General features: G+C 37.4%; 1 long non-coding RNA gene across 1 annotated transcript; it reads left to right on the top strand.

Annotated features, from left to right (window-relative positions):
* Positions 1–5,186: 5,186 nt before the first annotated feature.
* On the top strand, positions 5,187–6,199 carry LOC127661361 (uncharacterized). The gene is made up of 3 exons (XR_007972754.1): positions 5,187–5,476; positions 5,772–5,849; positions 6,000–6,199. It is a non-coding gene; the product is annotated as an uncharacterized LOC127661361 (long non-coding RNA).
* The last annotated feature ends 2,151 nt before the right edge of the window (positions 6,200–8,350 follow it).

The raw sequence follows: 8,350 nt of genomic DNA, 5'->3' as shown, positions 1-8,350 counted from the left end.
AAACTACACAGAAGTGTTAAGAACTAAACAAAATGCAGCCTGAACTGATTAAGATGGCCTGACTGTGGTGACATTTTTGTCAAATTGTTTTACGTTAATCAAAAAAGTAGTCCACTTCAGATTATTAAGAACATGGCTGCCGAGTGACCAAACTTTGACTCAGCACAGATGTTTGCGGCACCATTGCCTGATTTGCCTTTAGTTAATTGTTGCTAAAACAACACAGAGAGTGCATTCATATAAACAACTCTATCAGCAGGCACAATTCTTTCCAATGATTTCCCCCCTTTTGAGTGTACAAATACCTTTAAATACTAATGACATCATAGATTCTATAAATGGAATCTATCGTAAGTTCCACCTTTTTGTGTCACTGTCAGATACACTCCACGAATCAGCATGACTTAGATGTTACACAAAGAACCACACTCCAACAACTAATCAGATCTGCCTTTATGTTCAACCTGGCAAAATGCCAGTAGGTAAGTAAGACGTGTGATGGCAGAGTCCCAACAGAAGTCCAGCATGTGTGTTTGCTGAAGCCTTGCCTAAGAAATTGTTTGACGTTCAGCTAAATCCCTCAGGGTTTCTGGCTAGTGCCAGAAAAGGATGAGACCAATGTCATATATATCTACTATGTGTACTCTGCAAAATTGGATAAAAGAACATCCCACAACATTTCACCTATTTAAACTAATAATAAATTATACATTACATACTGTACATATAGTACAAAAAACATTGATCAACATTGATCATACAATCTTTGATCCACTTCTGTAAACAGTATAACTTAATTGGCCTTTAGACCACACCACACTGAATACTTGTGTTTTAGTAGTTACTCTCTCATTCTTCTTTAAATCTTTTATTTTTAATAATTAAAGCTGAAGAATGTAACTTTTTCTGTGTTAAAATACTTTCTACTTTCCCAGTTTAATATGCAGAGACAATTATAAGTAAACCATTCATAGGTAAACACTGTGTCTCTGTGGCGCTATAAAAATTATTGTTTGTTTTGAGCAACCTGCTTAGACCTGCCCCAATGTTAATCAACCAATGGCATGAGTTGGGGGTGGGACTGACTGTCTGAACAACTGCATGTGAGGGGCGTATTCAAAAAGCATTTTGAAAACATTGTTTATTTTTGCAATTCCGTTCGGAGCCTCTAGTGTAGCAGAAATTACATACTTAAGTTGTAACTTTGTGTGTATTTGTGTATTGTATCTTTATCTAAAAAATGTTTTATGTAATTCTTTATTTTGTATTTTTTATACTTATTATTTTTCTTATTTTTATTTTTAATGCTTTTAAAGATAAATTATAATTTCTGTATTAGCCTTTAAAATTGTGTTAACAAAAACATATAAATAAATAATAATAAAAAAGATTGTGGCATCATCTGCAAAGATCCTTGGGTAAATAATTCTGATCTGCCGTCATGATGATGGGATGTGACAAGTATGAAATGTAATGTGCCACTGAGACACCTGAGTCATATATCCTCTCTTAAAGGAACACCCAAAAATGAAAATCCTGAGAAATTTGGAAGAATGATCCTACAGTTCTTTTCCATGAAATACCAGTGCAATGTGATCTTGGCTGTTGAACTTCAAGCTGACTGTTAAAAAAAAAAAACACCATACAAATAAAAAAAGTAAAGTAGTATCAGTAGTATCATAAAACCTAGTGAAGCCATACAATAGGTTTGCTTCAGCTCTCAAATCTCATTTTCCAGTCCACATATTGAAACTGATAATTATTTATTTTTTTTTTTGACAATTCTGACAATTCTCATAAAACCTAGCATAATGCATCTAAAGACGATGTTTAAATAAATAAAAATGCTTGGGTGAATATAAAAAATCTGAGTTAATGATTAAATAATGTTCATTCTGCATGAACTAATCCAGGGTTCGAATTTAGAGTTAAGTTGAATAAAGTTGTTAAACAAAAAATAATAATAATATTTTTGGGGTTCCCTGGTGTGTCGTTGAATGTAAAATACTAGAAACACAAAACTAATTATTTTATCAAATTATTGCATCATTTGATTTTTTTTTTATTATGTTATTTATACACAAACAAGTTGCCACTGGCTGTTGTTCTTAAGTTAAAAAGGACATTTGTACAGTCAGGTCTGTGATTGTGTATATGTGTATGTAATATCTCTGTGTGTATGAACCACTTTTGGTTTCCTGAATTTGGACGTGTAAGTACTGTGAGATGTTGTCCCTCACTGCACACACACACACACATACACACACCTCCTGCCTTCCGTGCCAAATTTGTAGCTCAGTTGCTATGGCAACTTCGTAGTTCTCACAAAATTGCTCATATTGATCCATAGACAGGCGTGAATGATCCAGCAAGTGTGAGAAAAAGGGTTGTGAGTGTGTGTATGGCAGTGCATGCCCATGTACGTTCCCTTTCATATAAGTGTGCGCGTGTGTGGAGGTGTGTGTGGGGGGGATACTTTGGAGACATATTTGTTCCCCAAATTTAGCTACATTTGACAACATTTTTATTTGGTTACACTTTACATTAATGTTCCTATCGTCAAGGGTTTATAAAGGGGCTTATTAATGACTAATAAGAAGTGGAGGCTGTAACGCATTACAGTTATAGGTTTCTAATGTTAAATAAGTGTTATTAAGCATTTATAACATATGTGTTATATGTTGTAACTATTTGGGTAGTATTGCATTAAAGGGATAGTTCACCCAAAAATGAACTATCATAATTTGCTCACCCTCATTCCATCCCAAGTGTATATGACTTCCTTTCTTCAGCAGAACAAATTTGAAGAAAAATATCTCAGCTCAGTAGGTCCTTATAATGCAAGTGGATGGTAACATGAGATTTGATGCTCCAAAATGCACAGACAATCAGCTTTAATGTCATCCACACAACTCCAGTGGTGTGTTGTATTATAAAGTGATACAATCATTTTTGGTGCAAAAAATATCAATATTTAATTACTTTTTAACTATGAATAACTGCTTCCGTTAAGCAGTGGTATGCATGTTCACAAGAGGGCTGAGGTCACACGGCCTCTCGTGTGACGTATTGGCGTTGGCATGGTCATGCATGAAGTGATGCATGAGCATCACACCCAGAAGAGCAGCAAGGTTCACAACTGAGTAGGAGGAAGGTGGTACAGACCGAACAAATTGAACAAACAGCGTAAACAAATTGAAGCAAATTTAAACAAAGATGTCAGAACATTTTGATTTAAGAGGAGAAGAGGCGATACAAGTTTTTGCACAGACATTGTTATTTGAACCTGAGTACACTGACCATGAGCACAGGGAGATGGAGGAGGCTGGACCAACACACCTCAGAGAGACATGGTGGTGCACATGTAGGCAATGCCAACAGAAGTAGAGAGCGTCTGCTGCAATGAATGGAATGCTGCCATCGCTGTAGAGACCTCGTGACCTCATGACTCTCGTGAACGTGCATACTGCTGCTTACTGGATGCAATGATTTATAGATAAAAAGTACTAAACGTTTGTGTGTGTGAAGCACATTGACACCCCAGATAGCAAAAAATATCCGCACGGCTTCTTTTTGCCGCCGTCCCTAAGCTGTTGGCTATAGGTGCGTCCCACTGGCGGGGATGAAACGTTTGCCACCGAATTCGTCACTCCCATTTCTTGCTATATGCCGCCGGCGATCAGACGGCAGGCCGCCCGCTTCATTTTCTCTGGCGCTTGCCTCGGGCTGATCGACCGCGGGCGGCAAGCCGCTTTGAAATACAAGGATTTCTACTCTCAAAATCGACCAGCCATGTTGGCTATTATTATTTTTTGCTCCAAAGCCATTAGGGTTTATAACGGAGGCTTGACTCTTGATTCCATGATAAGGTAAGGTTTAGGAAATTACATTTAAATTACTTTGAAACTCTGAAGCGATTATACAGTAATATATGTAAATATATTGAATTATTTTATGCACTTGAAAATTGTTTACATTTCTTTGATTGCTGCGCATTTGAGACATGCACCAATTGGTTCATAAACCAAAAAGAATTCCTTTTGTAAAACTTACTTGGCAATGTGATTCTTTCTTGTCAATATGATTCTTTATGATTCTGATTAGGTTTTAAAGTAGATATTTAATTCATGGTATGAACAATTTAGCAGAATAAATTGATGAAGTTAGACTTTTCACGAATGCCTGACTATCAGTGAACAGTGAAAGACATCTGCAACATGGCCAAAATCTCGGGTATACTTTAATTTTTTTTATTAATTTGCAACCATGGTGATATCTGTCATAAACATGAAAATCCCTGTTTTGGCGTGAAGGATAAACTCAATGAAAAGCGAAATTATCCTCTGGTTTCACAGTTGCGTAGAAATTTCGTTTATGTCTACATTTTTTCCAAACTCGATTTTTTTTTGTTATTTTACCTTTTACAGGTTTTGCAATTATGACCTGTACAAATGTTTAAGAAAGTGTTAAAGTCCCTGTAAAGGCAATAAAAAAAAATCTAAACGCATTATAAATGTTAAATGTATTGCTAAAACACATTACAAAGACTGAACTGTGAAGTTCTGCTGTCGCCATATCTGTTTCCGGTTTACTTGCGCGTCGCCCAAATGTCTGTTTTTACTCGATGTCTCCAGAATCTTCCGAAAATACGCGTCAGTGATGTTCATCGCATTGTTGATGTCTGGTCCCCTGCTCCGACAAGCAAGAGGGACAAGGGCTTTAAACTCTGCATATCGAGTTATCTGCACAACTACAAGGGTAAATATTTTAATCTAATGTGGTGTGCCCGGCAGATAGCGGCTAAGCTAGTTCGCCACGTGTACATTTTTTATGTAAGGTTAGTATAGAAGCTTGTTTTTTCTTAGTTTTAAAGCAGACTGTTTGTTAATTTTTGTGATAATTGTAATATAAATTATATTAACTTGGTCTCCTCTCAGTTTCTAATAAAGATCAGGGCACAGGTGAAGTCACTGTCAGGGCATTGTGCTACAGGTCCACGAGGAAAACAGATAAACCTCACAGTTTGAGTGTATGGTGAAGCTAGAATTGATAAGACCGCAGTTACAGGCTTGTTACTTTAATAGCCCGATGTTCCTGGGGACTCAGCTAAGGTTATTCATGTTTAATGTAACTCAAATAAAATGAAAACAGTTATTGTAGGCAGGTAAGTTTCCCTAACTGGTCCCCTCTGTGTAAAATGCGTTCTTATTCAAGTTTTCAACTCAGTCATTCGTTTAAGATGCAATCTTGTGTTATAAGTATTAGGCTATCATGATTATACAGTGAGCAAGCTATATAAATAAGTATTTAATATAATAAAAGTGTAGAGCAACAACCGAGGGTGTAAGGTAAAGGCTGAATATTGTAGATTTATTACAATATGTTGCATGTTTGAATTAAAATACCTGTGGATATGCAGGAGCACACACTCTACAAAGGCCTGACTGGAGATTTGCCTGATCTATCCGTCCTTCAGGTGAGTAGGAATACAACAATAGCAAATTTCACTGTACAGTATGATATATCAACCAAAATCTGTATACCAATATTTCATTATTTTCTTTTCCTCCCTTTTACAAACAAATATTCTGCTTCAAAGAAAAAAAATGAAATTGATGTTATCATAAGGGTTCTTCATTATGAACTTGTATGCCATGCATAACATACTGTGGATAGAAATTACAGGGAAAGTTACTGGTATGATAATTGTGGTTATATTATATTACTATTATATTTAGTGTATTGCTAATCAATATATTGTTACTTCCCAGGTGACAGCGGCTCACTTCAAGAGCAGGTGAAGCAAGTTGGGACAATGTTGAAGACATTTGCTCGCACTGGGCAATCGGGTACAACTTGCAAACAACACCTGTGGTTGTTGGTTTAATTCCCACTGGGGCCACCTGTACATGTAGTAGACCTAGATATAAATGTCACAGTCTAGTAGTTGAAGGACCAGGACTGACTATTTTATTCTTTTATTCTGGGAACCCCTGTAGGTGCAGATCAAACCCTAATGCTGCGACGTCTTGGAGTTTGGCGATGTTGTGCGTAGCATGGACAACAAAATGCTATGCTGCAACATTTCAGTGCCAATGTGTCTGTTGGAGAGTTATCCCTGCCAGGGGATCTGTTACTCCCCCCTAGACACCCAGGAAGATTTGGCGTTGCTTGACAACAGTTTGAGGCAGGATAAAGAGCTCCATCAACGATTTGTAAGTGTGCCGATTTCGTTTATAACGCCATAGGGTAATCTAAAAAGTAAAATTAAGATTGTACACTGCATATTATACAGTCTGAATCCACAGCCTGTCACATTTAAAATTTATGAGAAGCTTCAGAGAAATGTAATTTGTAACATGTTTTTTTTGTATTTTCAGCTTCGGTTTTTGGCAATCAAATGTGGGAGGGACCTAAAGACAACCGTGTGGCGAATGCTTCAGAGTATCTTCTCTAATCACCTTTCCATCAATACAACCTGGACTGGTGTAGGGGATAAAGCATGTTTTAGAGACATGTTCCTGAAGACCATTGTTCAAAGTAAGTTGGATATTTTTTTATTTTTAAGTAGATGTGTATGACCTTATGCCATTCAAATGGAATGACAGATCTTTATTTTCTACAGGAGCCATCCGGAAGAACCCGGCAACCCAGGATGCCACTGATGAGGCGATCCAGGTTAACGTTACGCGTTACCTGAAAGGAGCATCTGAACATGAAGGTGGAAAAAGGCACCGCACAGCTGAGAGGGACCCACAGCAGACCCCTTAAACCTAGGCTGACTACTGACACCCCAGCATCACTGACAACTGGAACCCTTTCTTTATCCTGCAGTCAGTAACATCAAGACCCCTAAAAAAGCCTGCTAAAAGTGTCAGACGACACTCACCCAATCCACACTGTTCACTGTGGAAATTGCTTTTTTTTTTTTTTTTTCTCTCGTGACCCTGCTTTGAGGGCAGCTCCTTGGATGAATATGGGATGGTTTGTCCTTTTATACAGGCGCACGAGGCATCACTGAATATATGCCAATTTGCACTGCCTCATTCTGGAGGTCGGGGAAAACCGGTGATTCTTAGCCCACTACGCCACGCAGTCCCCAACCTCTCCAGACATTCTGATTGGCTGTGTTCTCTACAGCCAGATTTTCTGCTGTTAATTATATTTATTCCCACTTGTTGTCATGTGTAAGTTGAATGTCAAAATGTATATTATACCTGTTATCCTGCACATTCCTTGATACCAAAGATCTCAATTATTTCATATACAATTTGCTGCTTATTTCATTGTTACAGTGCTTAACTATTCTATTTTTAAATATAGCTTGTAAATCCTAGATTATACATCTAATACTTGATATTTGCACATTATCTGGTATCAAATATTCTACTTACCGTGACTTTAGTATTGGCTTATTTCATTCCGTCAGTGCTTAACGATTCTATTATAGTTTGTAAATCCTATTTCATACCTCTGATACTTGATATTGCACATTAACTAGTACCAAAAATTCTACTTTCATTCAGTCACAGTGCTTAACTGTTATTCTATTGTTAAATATAGCTTGTAAATCCTTGTGCCATAGGTCAGCATTGCAGTTATAATGGTATATTCTACTCCAGAGCTTTACTCTAAATTATTACCACTTAACCTATTGTTAGAAATGACTTGTAAATATGATGTTATACCTCAATTTATTTGGTATCCTGCACTTTATTTGGTACCAAATATCCTCATTGCTTATGTTTACTGGTAATTCGTTTTATCCCAGAGCTGACCTCTTTATATTATTAACAATTATTGTAAGTGTTACAATAGTGTTTTTTAAAAAAAAAATTTAATTGGAAACCTGCATGTTCTTTAGTGTGTGTGTGTGTGTGTGTGTGTATATAATGTTTGTATTTTTCTGTTATTTATATTTCAGTGATCTGACATCTTGTTTCAATGACAGTTACTGTACTTTGAAATGTGGAATTAAAACGCCAAATGGAAATTTGTCTGGTTTGATCAATCATTACACTTGATAAACTGCATGCTATAAATATAAATATATACAATAAGCGGCGGCAGATTGCTCGAAAAAAGCGTTTGCCTCCGATGGTCCACCTTCGATATAACGGCGGTGGAATGGCGGATAGCCAGCGGGCCAGCCGCGGAACGAAGGCGTTAGGAAGGCGGCTGCTGCTTTTAAAAAGCGGCTGCCGCCGGCGGTGCGCCGTCAAACGTGTTTGCGATATCGCCATTCTGCCGCTTCTACTGCCGCCGGTGCACCGCCAGCGGCCCGCCGACTTATTGCTATCTGGGACTAAGGGCCCTGTTTTCATGTTGTGCACTACGTCTTATCCAGTTT

Source organism: Xyrauchen texanus, chromosome 21, assembly GCF_025860055.1.
Source record: "Xyrauchen texanus isolate HMW12.3.18 chromosome 21, RBS_HiC_50CHRs, whole genome shotgun sequence".
NCBI lineage: Eukaryota > Metazoa > Chordata > Actinopteri > Cypriniformes > Catostomidae > Xyrauchen > Xyrauchen texanus.
Note: the sequence above shows the minus strand (reverse complement) of the source record. Positions and strands in the feature narration are given on the sequence as shown.